The sequence below is a fragment of the Chelon labrosus genome, assembly GCF_963514085.1.
Source record: "Chelon labrosus genome assembly, chromosome: 15".
In the NCBI taxonomy this organism is placed as follows: Eukaryota; Metazoa; Chordata; class Actinopteri; order Mugiliformes; family Mugilidae; genus Chelon; species Chelon labrosus.
Genome location: NC_140348.1, coordinates 19,758,858 through 19,782,244, shown reverse-complemented (window position 1 = coordinate 19,782,244; position 23,387 = coordinate 19,758,858). Strand labels below are relative to the sequence as shown.

At 42.1% G+C, this 23,387-nt stretch overlaps 1 protein-coding gene across 1 annotated transcript in view; it reads left to right on the top strand.

Moving 5' to 3' along the window:
- The window catches only part of macrod2 (mono-ADP ribosylhydrolase 2), a gene marked incomplete at its 3' end in the record, with an annotated part of 392,791 nt that overhangs the window by 45,855 nt on the left and 323,549 nt on the right, over positions 1–23,387 (top strand).

Here is a 23,387-nt window from a genome sequence, read left to right as displayed (position 1 = left end):
GCCTCTTTTTTTTTTTTCTCTCTGTCATCTGAAATTATAATTGTTTAAAAGCATCTCATTAGCTCTGTGTGTGTGTGTGCATATATACTATCAAACTTATTAGCATTAACACAACAGACACAATTGCCGCTGTCTGCCAATTGGGTGTCGGTGTGGTTCTCTCATGTCCTGACCTCGGGGCCAGTGTTTCTCAGTCAGAGCTGGCTGCTTTCTGTGCAGTGGGCTGTTTGAAAGCTACAGCAGCAGAAAAGAAAGAAAGAAAACAGTGAGACTACGAACGCTCTCTGCAACTCTAGTTTCAGCATTTATTCTTCTATGAGCAGACTCATAAGGGGCCGTGCCTGCAGTTGGACATCAGATCAACAGAATGTGCATTAAGCCAAAGAATGTGCTAAATGAATCCAAATGTAACGCAGCAGAAGTAATTATTTACTCAAGAGCTCAATATCTCCTGCTACCTACCTCTTGAGTATCCAGATGAGCACATGAGTGATGATCTTTAGAGTTGGACCTCACAGACTGCATCTATGTGCAGAAGTGGAAAGGGCCGGGGGGGGGGTTTAGTGACAGGATATGGAGATGGAAGCAACAGGAGTCACGCAGACGCACAAACACACAATCGTTTGCTGCATGGGTGGCAGCCCCAGACGCGCTCATATTTTTACAGCTGTACCCACATCCCACCCTTCAAAGTCCCCTGTTGATTTCCCAGTTGCGTGTTTCTCTGAGGGAATTTCTTTTACTTTAGCCACCCTGCAGACTTGCACCTGAATGTGTTTAATTTTCACAGATAGCGATGGGAAATAGATCCTGTCGATACAAAACTTCTGTTGACAGAATTGCAGTGTGTTAGGACTGGATATCGGCTGTTTTATTTAGTTGCATTTCAAATTGCTTAGTAATGCAACTCAAAGGGATAAATTTGAGCTTGGATTTGCTCATTGATTCCCTTGAAAAAATGTTTCAGATTTTCTGATATCTGAGCGTGGGTGTGTACCTGGATGTGGCCTTTTGTGTTGAACATACTCTCAGGCTTTCTCCCTCAATAGGATTTGAGGGCAGGCAGGGGAGACTGCGATATGAGCTCATAAGAGATTTAAGTTTAGTTTATTTGATTGTTTCTCTTCTGCGGAGGGACTTTTACAAAGGCTCTGGCCGGTTGAGTTCAATCTGAATTAGCCTTAGCAGGAGGGAGAGAAGGGGCGCTGAGAGGGTCTGCAGCTAATCCCAGGATATTGAGCAGGATTCCTGGGATGAGGCTTTGCTCCTTTGCTTTCCCAAGTGTGACGATGGGGGAGCGATGGAGGCGGGGGGGTGAGAGGCGAGGGTGGATTTTGGGTCTCTTTCTCCTCTCGGTCCCCATTGTGAGGAGAGTTTTCACAGTTTAGGGGCACAGTGTCTGGGATTCTCTGTCCACTGAAGTGAGTCTTTTTTGGGAGGGGGGACACAGCCAGGCAGTGCTGGTCTTCTGAGGATTAGGCCCACTGGGATAATCAGGATCAGTGAACAGTGTCCTCGAAGGGGGTCTTAGTCTATGTCCACCAGAGTGGGAGAAGGGACGCCACTGTCCTGTGTAGTTTCTGGCTCTGCCCACATCCCCCTCATATCCTAATGACATCAGCTTCCCTCTTTTCTTCTTCGCTCAGTCTAACTCCTCAACTATGACATCTGTCCACCCAGCATTAAATCATAACTCATATTCCTTTTTTCAGTTAGATAACATATATTATGAAGGATGATCTTTTAATTCAGGAATTTTTGCAAGTTCAAAGTTGCACATCCTGTTCTCTGCTCTGATTGCACATGTTTTTCTCCTCAGTAGCCTTTGTGCAAAGGATGCCATTTTGTTGGCAGACCACATCTGCTTTTCACATCGATTCCTACCTTTTTATATCTGCGCCGACAAATTCTGCCCTGCAAACAAAAGCTCGGGAAATGGGTAGACCTGAGAAAGACAGTCGCCGAGCGCGCACAATAAAGGGTACACTGACGCAAATGCACACCCAGGTGGTGCAACCATCCTCCCCTTCATGTAGCACATGCATCTAGAAATAAAGCAGGAAGGTACGCCTTTTTCTTAGCACCATTGTTTTTTTTCTTTCTAACCCGAACCTGTTCGCACAAACTTGGCAGAACGTCTCATTCTCCCTGGTGCTCTGTTACATTTTCTGTTGTCCTCGATTTCTATCCACTGTAAGACCCTCCTTAAATGTTGCTCGCCTTGTGCTGTTACCAAGACGCGGGGGCTAACAACCACAAGTATGCAGGCGAGCTTGGTGAGCAACTCCAGCACGCGCGCAGACAGAGCAGTTTCACGCACAAAGGCCAACAAATAAGCGCTTTCATATCTCCCCTCCCCCCACCTCTTTGGGGGGACAGTTGAGGGGTTGAATGGAAAGCACGGGGCCGGGGGTCACTGGGTAGTATAGGGAAACCAGTGTTAGGGACATTGTGTTGTTGATTTCCATAGCCCTGTTTTCGCCTTCGTCTCTTGATGAAATTAAGTTGGCTGTGAAATCTTGTTTATCGGTTTTTACATCTTTGTCAGCATCTATCTGTCCCTATTATTCTGTGCTATTATTTATTTTTTTACACACTCAACAAACTGACAATGCTCGCATGCTTTTCATGCTCCAGTGCTTTGTTTCTTTGTAAGTGTGACAGCCTTCACAACTTGTGTCATTTCGTGGATGTTCCTATGACTCCCATTAATGTAGCTTTACTCAGAACATGCAGAACGTGCATTTGGGAAAAACAATCATAGTGAAAACCAATGAATGGAGAGATGAAGACTGTTAATCTTGTGAGCAAGACAATCTCAATGTCATTCTGCTTTTAAGGTACCTGCAGCGCGTTAAAATGTTGTTCTACTTGTTGCTTATATCCGTCGTACACTGTGCAAAACATGTTGCAGCTGCACTACATCACGTGGCGTCATTCCATAGCCGTAGTGTAGGCATCCTATCGGGGGGAGCGTAACAGTATAAGCAGAAATGGCAGCATGCTATTAGTCTTATACTCTTCTGGCAGGCACTCTGTCTCAATAGACCCCGTAGCAGTCAGACAGTGGAGCTTCAGCAGCAGCAGAGAAAAGGGCCGATGCTCCTCTAACACACAACATCTATTCTATTCCCTCCGCTCACAAGGCCAGACCCACTTACTGGGTGTTGTCAGGCTCACGACGAGCATTGCAATTTTATAAATGCTTTATTTATTTTTCTTTTATGCTTTTTGCATGAATTCATTATAGACAACAAAGCCGGGGCAATTAAAATTAAATATCACATGTATAATGTATTACTTCTCTTTAACAGTAATGATTTGAATTGCATTACCAAATGCTCCTTGGAGACGGTGTGTTCCTTTTTTTTTGTCACACCCTAGAACTCATATAATACGCCATTGTTCCCGCTTTAGCTGGTTCGGTGTAATGTCAGATACCTGCCCCGCTCATTGTTATCCCTCCCGTCTCTACCGTTTCTCGTCCTTTTCATCTCATTGTCTTACGTCTCCTATGCATCCTCTCTGCTGTTTGTGTGTGTTGTAAACAGGAATATGATGAAAGGCCTCTCTCTATAGAGAATGCCTTGATTTTAGTTGGTCTTTAATGTAACTGAGCTAGTTCAATTTGAGCATGTTCTTCTTTGTATCTTGTCCTACAATGATAATACCTCTCATCATCACAATAAACATAAATCTTATATCTCCTTTAGTCCCACAGTGTGAGATTTCATACTTTAATACCACTTGGTCCCCACATAATATATTTTCAATTAATGTTTGTGGTGCAGACTTCCCCTCCTTGGTGAGTACATGCTCCATGCAGCACCAAGTGCTTTATTTCTTCTTCTAAAAGTAGTTTTGTTTCACCATTCACATCCTTTCTCCCACAGTGGAAATAACAGTGAGGGCCGGCTTCTTTTTAGTGTTGGCCGGTCCATGATGCAGAGCTGCTGTACTGACGCTTTATTAATGGGATTCAGGAGCTCATCTGAGCGTTCCGATAATGGAACAATGGAGCACCCCGCTTTGACAATCCTTCATCTCTGAGATGCTACAATTGATCACCAATTCAATTGCTAACTGCAGAAAATTGAATTTCTAGCCCTAACATTGTTCGTTAACCACGGTGCCGATGAGATGGCCATCCAGATTAATGATAATGGGAGGCTGAGATGGCTTCTGAGACGGCTTGTGAATTTGATTAGCTCTAGACGGCTGTGGAGACAAAGAGCAGCCAGTCAGACTCTTATGTGGAAGTACTTAATGAAAACCCTGCATGCAGGGTAATTGGGAAATGTTTGTCTGCCTGCATGCTTCTCAACTTACTGTATGCAGTCCTTAAACCTATCATGCTTGCTTTAAACACACATACACGATATACACTGCAATTCATCTTCATTTTCTCTAATCGCATTATCTTGTTTGTTGAAAAGTAAAGAAACTAACTTCTGACTTTGCACAAGAACACAAGAAAAAAGGCTCCAGTAAATACGGTAAAAATGTGTCCTGCTCATGAGTCTCAGCACTGACTGTTCTCCCCTGGTGTCACTGGTGATACTCAAACGCTGCCAATTAAGAAATGTCTCATATTCCCTTCCCTTCCCCTCTCATCAAAATGAGACTGACTAATTTAGGCTATTGAATGGGAAGATAGTGTTTAATATGGAAATTTCTGCCACTGTGTTTGACAGTGCAGCGTTTATACCCCCAATGTTTAGGTGTGATCTTAGTGCAGTGCAATGTCATATTCGTATATCAGAGGAAGAAAGTATAAACGGCTTTCTACACCGGTCAGCCTCAACATTATGACCACTGACAGGAGAAGTACATAACACTGACCATCTTGTGACGATACAATGTTCTGCTGGGAAACCTGGTATTCATGTGGATGTTACTTAGACATGTACCACCCACCTAGACCAGACCAGACCAGGCACCCCCAATCTATAGAAATGGTTGCAGCAACCATCCCCAGTGGGATGCAGCCATGCAAAAACGGTTTAGGAACAACTAAAAAAAAAAAAAATAAACATTACAAGGTTACAACAGCACAAGGTGTTGACCTGGACACTGATCTGTGTCTGTGGGGTGATCCTTAACCCATAGGATTCAAAGGCCCCCCACTAACAACATCCTGTTACCAGACACCACAGGACACCCTCAGAAGGCCCATGTCCATTCTCTGATGAGTCACAACTGTTTTGGAGGCACAAGGGAGACCTACACAATATTAGGAAGGTGGTCATAATGTTATTCCGGATCAGTGTATAGACAAAATCTGTACTTAATGTGTATACATTTATGCCAAACCCTTGTAATATGTAATGACGCCACACATCCTGCAGCAGAGATGAACAAGTTCATAGCTGTGACTGTTGACCTTTGATTATCACAAAATGGCAGAGTCTCTGCGACGGAGATTAATTGTCTTGTTTAATTGCACCTTAGTGATTAGAGGTGGGAGGAAGTGACACCCCTGCTGCCATATGCAGCCTTAAAGTCAAAGCAAACATTTTCCAATTTAACTCCTAATTCCTTCAGGACCAGGCAAGAGTGCTGTCCGCACCTTCCAGGAACATTCAGGAGTTAAAAATCAGCTTGTACGTTTGTGTTTGTTTCATGAGTGACTGTTAAGTTTGCTGCTTCGGTGGAGCCAACCTGCAGAGAGAGAGAGGAAGTCAAGGATGCATCTGTTGGAAGAAAGCACCTATCGCTGAAACACACTTTTAGATTAATTTCTTCTGCTGTCTTCTTTGAGAGGAGGAATCCCTTAAGATTGACCCAAACTGTACGTTATATCTGTTCTCTTTATTACATCAGTGCTCAGTTTCTCTAAAACAACCTGCAATCCAGCTCTGCTTTGACCATTGTGCCGTTTGACACCAGAGAATCCATATACTGACACTTTCTGAGAAAAACATCTTGTGGTTTAGCGATAAGCGTTAAGCCACTTTGTTATCAGTGCCCACCTCATGTTGGGCATTCTTCTCCAAGCGTACGAATGTGCTCTAGAGCCAGCATTGATTAGAAACCTGTTACATTTTGGGTGCAAAAGGCAACCAAGGTTAATTTACTGGATGAGGAGGCCGTTGTAACTCTCCCTTTAGCGAGTCTCTTCGTTGGCCTATTTTAAATCCCCCCCTGAAAACAGGAGTTAATTAGGAACACCAACAGAAGAAAAACCCAAAGCAAGACACCTGCTTTTAGACTGGAAAAGCACAAATGCGCTTTTTGCATCCACACTCATTTACTCATCAATGTAGGTTTGAAGTGGCTGCCTTGGACAGTGTGTTTTTGTGCTAATTCATTGACATGGGGCAATATTATTAAAAAGTAAACACAATAGAAGCTCTTTGTGAGGTTAAACCTGCCTCTAATTAACAAAGAGCGAATTTGAAACGGGGAATTAGTCTATGAAAGGGAGCTTGTTAATGAAGTGTGTGAATAGAATGAAAGGAAAAAAACATGTGGGCCTCCCTGCAGGAGAAAGGTTAATGACTGTATGAAACAATCCAGGAGTGTCTTCCTCTTGCTGTGCACTGGGTCCTGATCCTTAGGGCCCTTCTTGTTGGACCTCTCCATAACACACTCCATAATATTTAGGTATTCTTGCATTACTAGTTTTTACATTTAAAAGTGCACTCCACTCTGTTTCATTGTACTGAATCAACTGTTGTGTAATTATCCCATTGATTTCCAGATCTATTTCAGGATGTTAGTGGCCCAGTTTGATATGCTGCTAGCAATTCTGGAACCACATCTGGAAAAGAAGATCACCAATCATGGTTTGCTGTTCAGAACAGCAACTGGCAGTATACACCGATCAGGCATAACATTATGACCACCTTCCTGATATTGTGTAGGTCTCCCTTGTGCCTCCAAAACAGTTGTGACTCATCGGAGAATGGACATGTGCCTCCTGTGGTGTCTGGCAACAGAATGTTGTTGGTGGGGGGCCTTTGGGTCCTATGGGTTGAGAGGAGGGGCCTCTGTGGATCATTCCACAGATACTTATTCAGTTTGGAATCTAGTGAATTTGGAGGCCAGGTCAACACCTTGTGCTGTTTTTCATGTTTTTCTTAGTTGTTCTTAAGCCGTTTTTATGTGTGTCTCTGTGTCAGGCAGGATGCTATGGGGTGTGGGTGCCTGGTCTGGTCTAGGTGGGTGGTACATATCTAAGTAACATCCACACGAATGCCAGGTCCAAAAGTTTCCCAGCAGAACATTGGATTGTCACAAGATGGTCAATGTTATTTACTTCTCCGGTCATAATGTTATGCCAGATTGGTGTATATGGTAATACAGTTTATCAGAAGTAATTTTGGATGATGGCTGTTGGATGTATGGTGGCTCTGGGTAGTCAAAAAGGATTGACATGATTGACATTAACTTGTTATGAAAATCTCTTTATGTCGTTGTGTTTTCTCTGTAAAAACTAAGTGTGTCAGATCTGTTGACCTGCTCCTATACGACATCAGACTTACTTTACATAATCATGATGCCTACATTGTGTTAATTATTCTCATTACAAGAAGTGAAAGAGTTATTGCTTATTAATTGTACTTGCAGACATTAAAACACCACATCTGTCACAACAAAAACCTATAGTAAGCAAACTGTATTAACACTGTTACCTCCCAGATGCTGTGTCCCTCTATCACTGCTAATATAAGAATGTTACTGGTAAAAGCAAACCCAAATCGTAATGATAAGCACCAACGGATGTTAAGTTGAATGGTTGTCGTGTGAATAATTGCTTACCTTTCACCCAGAGAAGTGTTAGTATTTTTTTAGATTGGAAAGAGAAGAGCTGTAGTCACCGTGTATACAGTATAACATCCTATCATGGTCCATACATCAAGCTCCTCCGCCACATTAATTCTGCAATTCTTATTGAGTAGTTACAGTCATTGTTTTTAATTAATGCTCACTGTCAGAACTTTGCTCATTTGAATCTGGCACACTGTCTGAAGTCATGCCGAATGATTTTAATTTTCCCCGACTTGGAGATGAAGCTGAACAAAGACAAAGTATTGAATTTTCATCCATCATTTCAAGCAATATAAAGCTGCTGCAGTGTGGCTTTCATTAGGATAATGATTGATTTAGGACAGGTGCCAGGGGCACATGGGAGGATTTCAGTTTCACATGTCAAACATTTTTTGCATATTTTACAAATTTAACTAAACACACAATGGTTTATGTAAATCAGCTATGATAACACATTAAGCCAGCTCGTCTTCCACTTCTGTGAAGATATGTGTGCACGTCTTCATTATTACTTCAATTATAGTTTCTGTTGTATAATCCTGATCAAAGCTGGACCACTGTTTTTTTTTTTTTCACTTTGCATTTGCCACTAGGCCAAAATATTTAAATATAACTTGTCAGTACAAGACTGTCGTCCTCATTCTCATAATCCCCTGATGATAGATTAGTCCTTGTTTCGCACCTTACTGCCAAAACACAGATTCTAATTTTATTCATGTAAATAATTTTTGAAACTCTATTTTTGTAAACTTGTAGCACTGAGCTCAGTTTCTTGTCGGTGTGAGTTTGATTTCCATAGCCACTGGGTTTATCCTTGGCTGATAGTGATACTTTCAGAAGAGCAATACTCTTCAGATGAAGAGCTGATTCAAGGGTTTTTGAGCCAATCAAAGAGCCTTTTAAGAACAAGGTTGTTGAGCCCGAGATTTCATCTTGAAGTCCTGGCACAGCCTCCTTTAGGTTGTTCGAACAACTTTTACAGTGGAGTATTTACCGTAACTGCAAATACTCCATGCGTGCTATTCCCACCTACTCAAATGTTACACATATAACAAGCAGCGGTGTTGCAGGGAACACCTGTAAAGCTTTGCTCTGATCCCTTCTTCCTGCTGCCTCCAGCCAGCCTCGATACCCCTCGTGACTCCAGACACACTCTCTCCCCGGTTTTTCCGTGTTGGCAGGGACGTCCTGCCTTTTTCAGGAGAAAGCGCTCACAAACTGTGGCTTCTGTGGTACAAGGCTTCTGGGGTTTCACTTGCATCTTGGCCCACCTCTCCATCAACCCTTTTGCACACCAAAATTGACTCCATATTTCATCCCAGCCAATTCAACAAGAATGTAAATAAAGAACAAAAGTTGCCTGTTCTACACATATCAGAGGGCCTCCACGGGAACAGAGCTTTCTTAAAACCGATCCTGCTGCAGCCCTGACCCTGGCCATTTCTCCCCACTCCATTTTCTAAAGCAACAGTACGAGGCAGTGCGCCATAGTCTGTATGCTGCCCTTATCTCACATTGGCAGACACTGGGACTCCCTATAGTCTGGATTTCTGTCTGAGCCTAAGCTCCTGTGGCCAGGCTGTTTCTCTCATCTGCATGGCCATCTCCTCCTTCAGTCTGCCTCAAACTAATTGACTTTAATTTGTCTTTTTTGCCCTCTTACAGTGAAGTGTGCCTTTTGAATTTTCTGCAGCTGCAGCAAGTGTCAATTAAAAAGGCATCATCCAATAAAATCGGCGAACAACTGTTGTTAATTAATATCAGAGGTTTATTGTGTGTGGTGCAGGTCCTGGCGTGGCTCTTAGCACTCGATAACCATTTCTGCGTGCAGTTTGGAGGCTGAGACTAATGAAGCTTGTCGGCTAAAATGAATCCAGCCCGTGAAATGGCCTCATCAGGTACATTATATTAACACAATCGGAGCATTAGCGCCTTCATTTGGACACAGTCTCACTTTCATTTTTTAAATACCACTGAAATCACGGGACACAAATGAATAATGAAAATATCAAGAGCAGATAATTAAATCTGCATAAAACATCACCAAAAAAAATGTAATGAGCGCTCGAGTATTGATTGCCTCGTGTAATTATCATACATTTACTTGATGCCCCCGTGCTATTTTCCCGTGTTAAGAGTTTCTTGTAATGTTTTAAAACACAAAGGCAGTGCATCCATTCCAGTGTGTTTCTTCTTAAATGTGCTCAGAATAAAGGTGTCGACATTTTCACGGTTAAAGCAACACTTCATGAAGCGAGTCATAATATTGTAAGAAGCAAAACACACACCGATAGAATAATACATGGAATATATTTAGAATCACCGCCGGCAGTGAACATACCGTAATGTGGGAGGCTTGACAAAGAAGTGAGTGTAACAGAGAATTCAATCTACTGCCCGCATTTAGTAAATTAGAAGATCCTCCTTGGCCTTACACCAGTTTCTATGGTGAATTTACGCAATGAATGTGGAGCCAACCAAGATGCAGTGGACGTCACTGAATAGGTGTAGTTCCAGGGTTTTTCCTTTATTTCTTTATGAATCCTGCATGGCGAAATTGCTCCTCTTCATTTAACCCATCCATTCATACACAGAAGTGAGCACAATAGGAGCGGTGAGCAACCACGCTTCCGGTGCCTGGGGAGCAGTTTGGAGTTGTTTTGGGTGCTCGCTTGAGGCACCTCAGCCGTGGACGTATAAAGGATTGCAACCAGTTTGCCTAGCTCTATATTGTAGTTTTAATGAACTGCAGCACATACAATTTTCCCAACATCCATAATTTAGTCAATGTTTAAGGCTCATTTAGGGTACTGCGGGACATAGATGCCATAAACTACGCACATAACCTACGCCAGTGAGAGCCATTGTCTCTTTTGCCAGTTGGGTTCATTTTTGTTTCTACTTCCTGCTTCACTTTCAACAATGCCGACTGAAACTTTTGCTGAAATTTCGCCAAAGGCGAGTCCGTTAACCTTTGCTCAATGTGTTCCATCTTTATTGCGGAGATGGAGAAGCAGCTGAAAGTACTAAAGTGCAAACATGCTACTACCAAGCGGACCAATCGCAGCTCTTGAGGCCTGCGTCGCCGTGGTGTGTAGTTACATGTCTGGGGAGGTGCACGTCAGCTACTGCGTTCGGTTAGGGTCTGCGCTGTCGGCGTAGCTATGGCATCAAGTTGACGCAGAAGGCTAAACTGCCTATTACAGTTACACTTTTGACTACACAAGATCTCAGTTTTTCATGCAGTTACAGGCTAATATCAGCTAATAAGTACCTTCTTCACATTTTACGTCATTCGTCACCTTATTTCTTTTTTTCTTTCGTCAGTACGAAGAAAAGTACAATCTGACCTTGTTTCAGTAGATGAGAGCAACACTGTGAAATGTCCATTTTCTTTTCATATTTTCCTCAGTCCTTTGTGAAGCATTCTTTCTTCATTTTTGGCTTATATGTGAGATTTCCCATTACCAGTTAGGGCATCTTCTATATTTGACACCCATTCTTTGTAATTCGGTACTTCAGTATTGAGTCAGTTCTGAGTAATGGCCTTCTTTCCGGCCGCAAGAAGTGTTTTAACCAAACTCCTTCCAAAAGACCAATATACAAAACAAGACCACTTCCAGGAATCACTTATCCAAATACATCACAAAGAACTAAATCAATTTTAACCCAGAAAGTTTGAATCTTTTTTCAGAAGATATGTGTGTGGTCCAGATCTATTTGACTGGACAGTCTCCAGCACAGCTACTGGATGTTCATCTGCATACTTATAATATTACGTGTAATGAAGTTAATTCTCTCCATCTGGGTGATTGTGTCATATTTTTGTGCGTTTCCCACATATCATACCACATCTTCTCCAGGATTTCTTCACCGCGCTTCTTTCCCCATTCATCTTCAACATACAGTGTTGAGTTGTGTCTAGATTACATCTAACAGTCGTTATATAACCGGAACGGTTCTTGGGATAATGATGCTATATGCTTGCACAAGTATTTTTATGATGGGATGTATCTTATTTTCGTTTGTTTTAATCTCTCGCTGGAAAATATCTAAATAAATCCTTCTTTGTTAGCTGGTATTCTCTTTGAAGATTATCCATATAAATAGTAAAAGTTTGAACTGTGCTACTATAGAGTGTCATATATCTAAAGTAAAAGATATGATTGGGTTGAGATCTTCCCATCACGATATTGCTACGGATACAGATATCATGTTATTGGGAAGAACACGGTATCACCTTATTGGTGAATACTGCTAATTATATGTTTCATTATACCAGAGTTATTATGGTGAATGTGAGGGGCATAATGAGTCCATTCAAAAAGCACAATGTCATGCAAAGAAACAAGGTCAACTGTCTCTCTAAGCTCAGACTTCTATTCATGCTGTCATAAAAGTTGATCTCTCAGCTCCTTGAATAGATTCACTACCTGAAGCAGAGGGATAATAGAGGAATAAAAGAATAAACGTATCACTGGGAACTAGCAGAACTCTTCATAAGTCACAAGTTAACCCCCTAGAGTTTAATGAATTGCAGTTTTGACATTTTGAAACGTACATGCCTGGAGGATAGAGTCAAAATGACAATCACTGGGCACATATGGTCTTTTTTTCTGGATATATCCCACTTTGCTTCATGTGTTTCCACAGGTTCATATTCATATATTTATAGCCTTAATAGTGTCCATAATGTCCCATCCTTTCCTCTGTGTGGTCACCTCCATATTTATTCATATCTTTCATCATCTTTTGTCATCATAGCTGAACATATTCTCACTTTTACACAAACAGTCCAACAAAAAAAATACATCTACGCATTTCCTGAATAGGGTTTCTGCATAGTCTGTCTCCTTGACAGTTGTAAAACTAGACTTTCTCTTTTTGATTCTCATCTTCCCTCCGCATATTATTTTTTTTTCAATTGCTCATTTTTCCTTCCATTTCTAGTATGCTGTTTGCATATCTGTGTCTTTATTTTATTTTGGAGAGCCAAAGTCTGGCCATTGTGCTGTGAATTACACACATGATGTATGTGCACTAGAGTACACACCCAAAAGTATATTTTCATTGGTAAGTAATCACATGTCACTATGAATCATAGTGTTTTGGTTAGATTAGAATGAACCCTTCATATCTGCATATAGAACAGGTCCTCTTCAACGTGACCGCAATGTGGCTCCACAGTTTTTCAGTAGCCTTGAAAAAAAAAAAAACAGAAAAACCCAAACAATGTTTCTATTGAAGCCATTTTGGCGTTTTACAGTGAAATGACTCTCCTACGTGCTTAGAAATGGAAGGGGTGAGGGAAGGGTATTCAGTTTGTTGTAATCTGCAACACAAAAACTAGAAGCCACTAAATCCTATACACTGGTCCGTTAAAGACTCAACCACAAGCCAGATTCATTCATTTAATGTGAATCCTTCTGTGTACAACAGACCTTGTGGGTAGACCGTAGCCGATACATACAACGAACTAGTCCTGATTAATTCAATGAAAACCACACAGGCCCGTACAGCCCAGGAATTTAATTTAGAGGAAACGATAGGTGTTAGATTTTCAGTATCAATACTGAATAAATTACATGTAGACACTTTTCCTCGAGTCATTTAGGCTGTCAGTCCATGCAAGTCATTTGGCCCGACAAGGTCTTTGATTTTTACACAGTCTGAACAACCTTTTCTTGGTTTCCCTCGTTCTCTGTAGTTTATAATACCACTGTGATCATGTGCTGGTAGAAGCACTCTGACTGTATTGTGTACTCAAGCACTTGAGCCTCCCAACAAAAGATTCCTTTTCCACAGACATTCCTCCATGTCTCTCTCATTTCACAGCTGCTAAGTGAAGGAACTTGTGTCTTTTCAGCTGCCTAATATCTCAATATAAAACCAGCTGTCTTGGCTGAGTATCCAATTAATCTGTCATCCACTGGATCTTCTTATTGGCACTTTAGAAAGGCTAACATATGACGTCCAAAAATGAGTTTTATTATACTGTTATAAACACTGGTCTTAAAGCAAAATGACCTGTGTTGATTTTAGTTTAACCTGAATGGCATTCAGACCAAAGCCCTCTGAGGCATAAGGGGCAGATATTATACATTTAAATACCCATTTTACTTAAATTTTTGTTTGGCATTCGTTCAGTTATAAACATGCTGCTTATAGACAGTGAAGACATAACATACTGTAAGTGTAAACACACTTTAGACTAAGATGTTTAACATAACGTTCCTTTCTTTTGTTACAGTAGGTCGAGGTCCTCTTCATCTTGCACTGTATGTACTCTGAAACTCTGCAGTTTGTCATTTCTCCCAAACAAAGACAAATTCTTCTGCATTTATTGCACTTATTGATCACTAAACGATTCTCGTTTTCACTCCGACATAGAATTTTCTCACATGGACATGGTCACACTATTCACCTGCGTAGCGTTTAGTATTCCGGCTTGACATGATTAAGCATGGACAAGGTGGCCCATATTGAGTTTCACCATCAATGTGTGCAGTCACCCCCTTCCGGTCTACTCCAGGGCATGAAACAATGGCCACCACATTAACAAGTTTCAATTAATCATACTCAAAGGAAATTTGTATTTTTCAAGGATTTCTTCAGATGGTGTAGACTTTATATTCAAATCACATTTTGTGTGAAATGTGAGCTTTAATGGTCATTGAAATGATACATTTTGCAAAGCAAAGAAACCAATAGTGATAATACATCTTCTACGCTCTGTCAAATTCACATTAAAGCGCCTTGAATTAGCTGCACCTCAGTACATGACCAGGACTCAAATGAGCAAGTAACCTAAGCAAATGGCCAGTGGGTATAATTTTACCTTAGAAAACTCTAATAAGTAAATATTGTAGTTTTATTGCCCTCATTTAAAATTCATAACATTTACCAAAGTGAACTGAGGCCATGTGTTTCTCTATTCCTGAGCACGAGGGTCAGGTTTGTGGTGACAGACGGTGGCTTTGTGCGGTTAGGGAGTTGGCGGGTGACCCCAGAAGGAGCACCTGTCCAAGAGTGGACCTGCTGCTCGCTGTGTTGTGCCTTTGGGTGGGTTTGGCATTAACCCCACTGTCATGTTCCTCTCTCCTCAGCACCCTTTCACCCCAGCCCTAAGACAAACATAACCTGCCAGATCCACTCTGTCATCGCAGGATTAATTAAAATGCTGCACAGCAAAGGCATTAGATCCCTTTGGGGCTGTGGTATATGCATCGATGACATACACACATATATAAGTGCCCACACACACACACTAAGTCCTGTGTGCCAGGTTGCTGGGTTTGGACACCCCAGGGGACATATAACCGAATGATCACCTCTTGTGATGGATGGTCAGATCTCACCTCAGCATCCCTTTGTACATGAGTTGTCTTATAATGTATCGAGTATATTTATAACGTCCAGCATTACTTATGCTTGTCTAAGTGAATTTGCCCCAAACTATGACCATCTGGCTCTGATGATTTGCATAGTTGTTCTTGCAGTGACAACTATGTTGTCAAAGGTTCCAAATTACCTCCTGTCATTGTTGTCTTTAATTCACGCCTCTCTCACAAGGCACACTATTCATTTGAAGGGATTCAAATAAATTGAGTATAAAAGGGGGTTACTTATTTATTCCGGACCCCAGTGATACCCCGGCAGAGAGACAATAGAGGTGAAGGATACTAAATGAATTCTGTTGTCCTTTATGCTTTCTCAGCATAATTTGATTAGTGACCTGGCAACTATGAATGTATGGGACCTCTTCATTCAAGTCCATTGAGGCTCCTGGGGCAAGAGTCCACGGCGGAGAACTCGGCCCCCTTCCACTGCAACCCTGCCCTCATGTCATGTATGCACACAACCGGACGACTGGGTGATTAATGACTGAGCTCGTGGTGCCATTGAAAACTTCTGGTGACTTTACACAAAAGCCATCACCCTTGTCACATTAGCACCAGGCTGGAAACATTTGGTCATATGCTGCTGGCCTGCAGCACAAGCAATCTGTGGTGGACAGATGTGTGTATGTCTGCTTCAAAGTGAACATGGTGATGAAATAAGCAGATCCCGCATTTCACATTATTCTGGTATTTTTGACTTTTGCAGCAAAGCCCTAAGCTTTTGATTGGCCTGGTTTCTGCATCACATACAGTAGAAACCCTTTACAATAACTCCTGATTTCATTATTGCACAGTTCCCATCAATGTATGTCTTCTTTGTCAGTTGTATCTCTAGCTAATAATAATTCAGCATAATTAAAAAATGAAGAACGGTCCTGCCAGCATTCCCAGCAGTGTTTTCTGAAAGTGGAAACTTTCCTCTTCTGCTTAAGTTTCGGTTTAAATGAAATGTCTGCATATTTAAAGGGGATGAATAATTAGTAGCCTGGAAGCTTCTGGTTATATTAAATTTTCATTTGACTTCCTGAAGAGCTTTAATTTGTGAGGTGCTCAAAGTCTTTGCTTTGTTAGTTAGCAAGAGGAGGAAAGTCATAAGCAGAAAAAGTGGGTAACATTAAGTGAGTGTGATTATTTTTTTTAAGAATTAACAGCTGCCAAACTGAGATCATTCACCGTATATGTAAATGCTTTCTATTTCTCAAACTTCCACTGTGTTGTCAGATCTATCTGCCTTCTACAGGAACACTGAAGTGTGAATTAATAAGCCCCATTGCTGTCTTTCTTGTCTACAGGATCCTGTTTTCACCATAGCTATCACCTTTAATAAGAATAGTTGTTAATGACATCTGTGGCTGGGGTGTAACCTTTAGCACTTCACAAGCTGATGGCTACATATCTCATTCTCACAGCGCTAAGAGCAGGTGGGATGTCTTTCAAAATTTCCCAAGATATTTACTTTTCCAACGGTGCTATAAATCGTCTCACTGAATCTGCAATTAAGATCCTCGGAAAGTGCAGATATAAGAACTCGAACCTGACACATAGAGATGTCAGACGCCTGCTCGCTACACCTGTCTGGAAGTAGAACCTAAAAATGGGCTTTTTAGAAACAGTAAAAACTAACTTTAGTTGCATAATGGTCCCGTGCAGCTACATGGTTTTCATGCTTTTCAATACTGTACTGCCACACTTGAACCATTTTAACGGCTTGCTCAGCAGCAGCAGCTGTGTCTTTATATTCACTTAAGTACCAAGTTTTTTGTTTTTTTTTTGAGAAAAACTGGGTACGTAGATAAACAAGGGATGTGTTTACTTTACTGAAGAAATCAGGTTACTGGGAATCCTTGTCTGCGTGCAACCAAACCTTGTCTTCTGGCCCAATATTTTTTTAAATTGTATAGTGCTTGAAGAACTTTTTGACCTATCAGGCATAACATTATGACCACCTTCCTAATATTGTGTAGGTCTCCCTTGTGCCTCCAAAACAGTTGTGACTCATCAGAGAATGGACATGGGCCTTCTGAGGGTGTCCTGTGGTGTCTGGCAACAGAATGTTGTTAGTGGGGGCCTTTGGGTCCTATGGGTTGAGGGGAGGGGCCTCTGTGGATCATCCCACAGATACTTGATCAGTTTGGGATCTAGTGAATTTGGAGGCCAGGTCAACACCTTGTGCTGTTCTTCATGTTTTTTTGAGTTGTTCCTAAAGCGTTTGTGTGTGTGTGCCTGTGTCAGGCTGCATCCTGCTGTCATTGCTATGGGGTGGTGGTGCCTGGTCTGGTCTAGGTGGGTGGTACATGTCTAAGAACCATCCACATGAATGAATGCCAGGTCCAAACTTCCCCAGCAGAACATTGGATTGTCACACGATGGTCGATATTATTTACTTCTCCTGTCAGTGGTTTTAATGTTGTGGCTGGTCGGTGTATATTTTGTGGTTTCGATTGTGTCACCCTATTGGTTGCAACAAAAGGGCTTCCACGTACGCCAGGAAGTAAGTGTAAAGTATGCTACGGTACTATTGCCAGATGTTTAGTGAAATGTTTGTTTAAGCTGTGTTATTGTCATAGTATCGCACACATCACCCTGTTAACTTGAGCAGATTTTAAGCAGCGGCAAGCTTAGGATTACAGTGGTTTACATCCCTTGACCTCCTGGTCCTCCTCCTCCTCCTACAAGCCCAGTGTATCACTCGATTTAAATAGATTCAGCAGACTTTTATTCAAAAACAAAGGAATTCCACCTCATCCTTCTTCTCCCCACCCTTGCTGCTTTCTTTTTTTCCTTCTTCTTGTGGATTCTTAAATTCCTCTGAATGAAAAATGGTTCTCTCTTCCTTGGTATTTTACAACAGACGGCCCCATTTTGCCCCCTCCTCAATGGGGAGGAAATGAGTTGTGGGAGCAGATTCCTCTCACACAGAGATCTCAGTAATCGTGCGGCTGTGTGTGTCACCCGCACACCACAGTGACAGCAGCTTTTAATTAATCCCACATCCCACCACCCTGCCTTGCCCATCGGTGGCTTCTCCCCCAAACTTTTTCCTCTGTGTGTGTTTGGGTGGTGCGGTGGGAGGCATTTCTCTAACTGCAGTCTCCAAGCCGCGTCGTGTGCATGACTTGTATGGTTACAGGATGTCATTGCTGTCACTTTTCCACGCTTCTGAAAGTGGGAGATAGCCCGCTAACTGCGCTCATGTGCTTAAACCCTCCAGTGTCGGCTCCGCCAATTCTGTCTCCGGGAGTTTGAAAACTGTGACTGAAACTGTACGAGACCACATGAAATGTTAATACCTCCTTCTGGTGGGTTGGTCTACACTGGGTCAGGGAAGTTACCCCGTTGCTGCACTGCAGTGATCTTGCGCTTGAGGACAGTGAAATAATGAGGCCTTGAAGTGTCTTGGTTCTCTTTCTGGCGCCCTGATGAATTGTGACAAGTTGTATTTACTATCCTAAAAGGCGCTGACACTGCCGAATTCCCCACCTCTTGGAGAAATACCAAAACTCTGCTACCCTTGAGCAAGTGTCTAAGTGTTAGCCAGGGCTGAGGTGTGGAGGAGCTGCTGTCTCTGTGGATGAGGGGCAGGATAGACTTCTCTGGAGAAATAGACTGAGCACTCGCCTGAAGGTCAGACTGTCAAAAGGGTGATATCAGTCCCGCTGAGGTAGACTTCTGCCCTGCTTGAGACATCTCAGCAGAATGCAACCCTCAGCATGTAATTGATAAAATTAATATTGGCCTTCTTGTTACACTCATTTTATAAACGCGGGTTTGACGGTCAGCATTCATGTTTCTTGTCATTACCGATGAGCTGATTGTGCTAGGTGGCTTCTCTTTCTGTGTTTTTTTTTTCTTTTCTTTTTCCCCTGAAAGCAAAAGTCAATAAGACAGCTGCAGACGAACACTGCAGGTACACACCTTGCTTTTCAGTATGACTTGGCTGTAGAAGGCATTAGGCTAGCAAAGTGTGCTAAACTTGCACGCGATTAGGCTGTCAACATCTGAAAATAATGAGCTGCAGACAGAGCCCCATTGGCATGCAAATACTGTACTGACATTCAAAGCTAGCTTAACATAAATGAGAGGAGAGAACGGATCGAAGACGGGGAGAGCTTTTGCCTCCCTCTTGCAGAGCTGCAAAACCTGCTGGGGGTAATGGACAAGTTGGACCCCTCAAAACCTTTAGGAATTAAATAATTATTCCCCTGCATCAGACTTTGTGGATAAATGAGACTGAGGGTCGATTAAGTTCTTAGGGGGATGTGGTGTTGGATCTCGTAAAGGGCATGAGGAGATGTATGGCCTCTTACGAGATCATTTAAACCACTTAATGGAGGACAGGAATTAATGGCTGCCATGGAGCAGAGTCAATTATATGGATATTTTCATAACATATTGTGTATAATTCATAGTGTAATGGCATCAACACCAGTCAGCCCCTCTGCTTTTGTTTTGGTTATAGCCCGTCTCAATATGAGGACGTTGACTCAGTATTACAGCACGCACAATGGGTTGCTGTCTTCATACGGCGGTACAGAAGCGTTGTCATTGTCGACTATTGTGGGGTGGCACAGTCTTGATGGCGGTGCCTCTTGTTAATTTGTATTAATGTCAGATAATTTAGAGTTGCGATGGATATATGCGCGCGCCTTGTGCTCTGAGGCAAAAAATTGGATTCATTAAGAAGACGGAGGAGCTGGTTAAGATTTTTGGCCTTGTGGTTTCAGGTCACTGAGTAATGTGAAGTGATGGAGAGGGTCCTGGCCGGGAGGCTGGAGGGGTGGGGGGTAGAGAATAGAGGGGAGAGAACAACACCCCCACCTTGGAGCGCATCACTCACCCTGACACGTCTCTCATCGTACACACTGTTTTATTTTTTCCTCTCTTTTACTACTACAACAACAACAGACCGGGCCTGTGACTCAGAGCTACAAAGTCACATGATAGTCTTGAGTCAGCCGTGAGGAAGGGAGCTGACGGCTTCAGGTTATTTCGCTTGCCCACTTATCGGGACGTCCTTTTGTGTTGGATGTGTGAACAATGTGCACTGGTTCACATGAGAGCACAAGTAATCATAACAACTGTAACATTTATAATTATGCGAACGAGAAAAGCACATTCACACGTACAGACGTTCACGTGGGGTAGCGTGAACCTCTGACTGTCAAATGCAGTCATCATGAGTGAGTAACGAAGATGGTGTGTAAGATTCAGGCCTCCCTTATATCCAGGAATATACTCCCTTGTATAAACCAATTTTTAAATTTGTGCTGGGAAGTGTTTTGGTTGTACTTGGTTTGCACTTCTCTATATAAAACACACTTTTATCTATAAATGACGGCACATTTGAATGATACATTTAAAGAGCCACAGCGCTTGAGATGTGTACAAATGAACTACACACAAGATAACAGCAAGTTTTCAAGTTCAGAGCGGTCACTTCAGTCACGGCTCCTTATGTGTTTTATTGCTCATACAGAAAAACAACCGCATTCTTTGCAGATGTTGCACATTGGCACAAGTGCAGACTTTGTGGGAGGCCATGATGTCTTGGTTTGGCTTCTGACCTCACCACTGCTCTCCATTAGGAGGCCATTAAAATTATGGTCTGTTTGTTGTGCAACCTGTGCGTGAGGGAGACATTTTTTTTTATCTGTGTTTATGTGAAGTTGTTTTTTGACATACTGGTCAAATTAGTCTGTGTTCTTAAAACATTCTTCGTTCTTGTAATCTGGGCTGAACTCGTCTTTTAGAACACAATGTTCGTCTTTTACTGCATGTTACGACAGAGTAACTTGGACAAATCCAAAACACTGACATCTTTCTTTTGATTTCTGTTTCTCTCATTTATAATTTATTAAGGTGCTCTAGCCTAGCGTGACAGATGAAGTTAATAAACTGTCAGTTGAAAATCATGTATCAAAAAAAACCCCACCTTGGTCCTGTTTCAACTCTTGGGATAGTGATTATGTTGTCTGCTTTTGTATTTTCGCCATTCGCTGAACATTTGACCTTTTCCGCAAAGTGTTTTTCTCCATAATTTCTAGTGTCCCTGCTAAGAATGCGGCATAATGAATGCCAGGGGGTCTGAGCATCCTTATCGCGGACAATCAGATTTCTTGATGATTAACTCCGTTTTGCGGCCATTGATACGCATCAATTTTTCATCTCTCGAGATCCTTGAACTGCGCCTGACCTGCCCTCGCTGACCTCTAATCAGTCACAGGGTCACGTGGCCTGTACTTTCTGATCTTGCTAATGGTGCTGATAGAGAAATGCCACGCTCAGCTACTGGCCATGGGGAGGTCATCCAGGGACTCTTTGATGCGAGCATCTATAGGAATGCAAATGTGACCGGCTGCCCGACCAGTACATTACAATAGGAATAACAGCAGCCTGGGGCAGACAGTGCAGCTGCCCCCATTAGGTTTAAACGCGGGGTTACATAAAAGACAAACATAATTAGACTCTGAATGTGTCACACAGGAGACAAATGTACAGGGCAGCTTGTGTTGTTTAGAGACATGTTTGACCTCAGTAAGAACATGAGAGTAATTAAGGAATTGTTAAAAGGACAGATGGGTCATGGGTCATGAGTGATAAGTGAGGTCACACAGTGTTGTCAGCAGCCTGGTTCATCAATTTTGTCTCATACTTTTGTCAACTAAAATGCACAAAGCTGCTGTGTTTAATGTATTATTTTTGGTGAACGTCCCAACAATAGCACGCTCTTCTCCCCATTCAACTGAACTGTAATTAATCACACAGGTGAGTGCATGTGTGAGGATGGTTTTCTCACTCTCAGAGCTTTGAAGTGATCACAATACCGCAGTCACCACAAACCCATGTGAGTGATTTACTTAACCCCCCAAAGCCATCAACAAAACACCAAAGATTTCTGCATAAAGGAATTGCAGTAATGTTCTTGATACCCTATGTTTTTCTGTCTCGAAAATAATGTTTTCATTTCATTTTAAGAGGGTTCTTGCAAATGCTAGACGTTTTGACCCTCTGGTAAAGCAATGCAGTAGTTTTTCATTTTTCACCATTTGTTGAGTCGCCTCATTCATCAGTGGGAAGCTAACGCTGTGAAGCAAGCTGAGATGTTTGCTTATGTACTTTCTGCAAGGCCAAGAATAGAAACGAGCCAATTTCTTTTGGCCAGCTTTTCGTTGGTTTACTGTAATTTACCCAAAACAGATTTTTTTTTTTTAGTTTCTTTCAGGTTGTAGTAGGTTACGAATTCTTGACTGAAGTAAGGCAGAGGCTGAACAGTCAAAGAGCAACAAAAAAAACAAAAAACTACTGAAAGCATTCATATGGAAACTGTTTCTATTCACTACTCTAAAAGCAGACCATCTGTTTACTTTAATTCCCAGTTAATGTGATATATATTTAGTGTTCAAGGCAGAGTTACTGTATACTTAAGGTTTGGATCACTTTTGCAGCTTTTCGCGGCGCCCCTTACTGTAATTAAAGCTTTCACAGTGTTAAGAGCTTGTGGGTGTGTGAATGTGGGCATAAGATTTATTTTTTCTTTTCTTTTAGACAAACTGAATACTTATGTGTTTTGTGTAGGAGAATGGTCAGTGCTATGCCAAATAGGGAGTGTAATCTGAAATGAATTCACTTTATCTCAGCTTTCCAAGATATTTTTTATTTAATTTGTTCAATTGGGCTGACGTGCTGTCTTCCGGCTTTTGCATGCATACCTTTTCATGGGCCTTTGTCGGGGTGAGCTGCAACCATGTCATTAAGTGTGCTGACTAGAGCCCAGAGCAGTGTGTATATATACTCTTTCCTCTGTAGAGGCGGGCATCCCCTGCAGGGTCTGCCTTTACCACCCTCCATACTCGCTCGTTATTAGTTTTCTGTTGCCCTGGTGCCTGGGAGGTTCATCAAACCATAGAGTCCAACATGTCCACAGCCCAGTTTCTACTGTACTGTGATATTTCTCTCTCTGGCCAATTGGATAAGTCACACATGACTTCACCACACGAAAGAACAACAGCAGCCTCAAGCAGATGTTGCTTTGTACACTGCCCATGGAAGTGGAAAACTGGGTTTCGAGAACAGCTGAATTACAGTGAAGGAGTTCGCTATGTTTTTCGAACAAGAGATATGGTCTTAAGGCTGTGAGCTAAGGCCTCAGAGTTCAGATCTTCACGAAGGATCGATGTCGATGTCATGAGAACCAGTACTTGTGTGCCAAGTTAA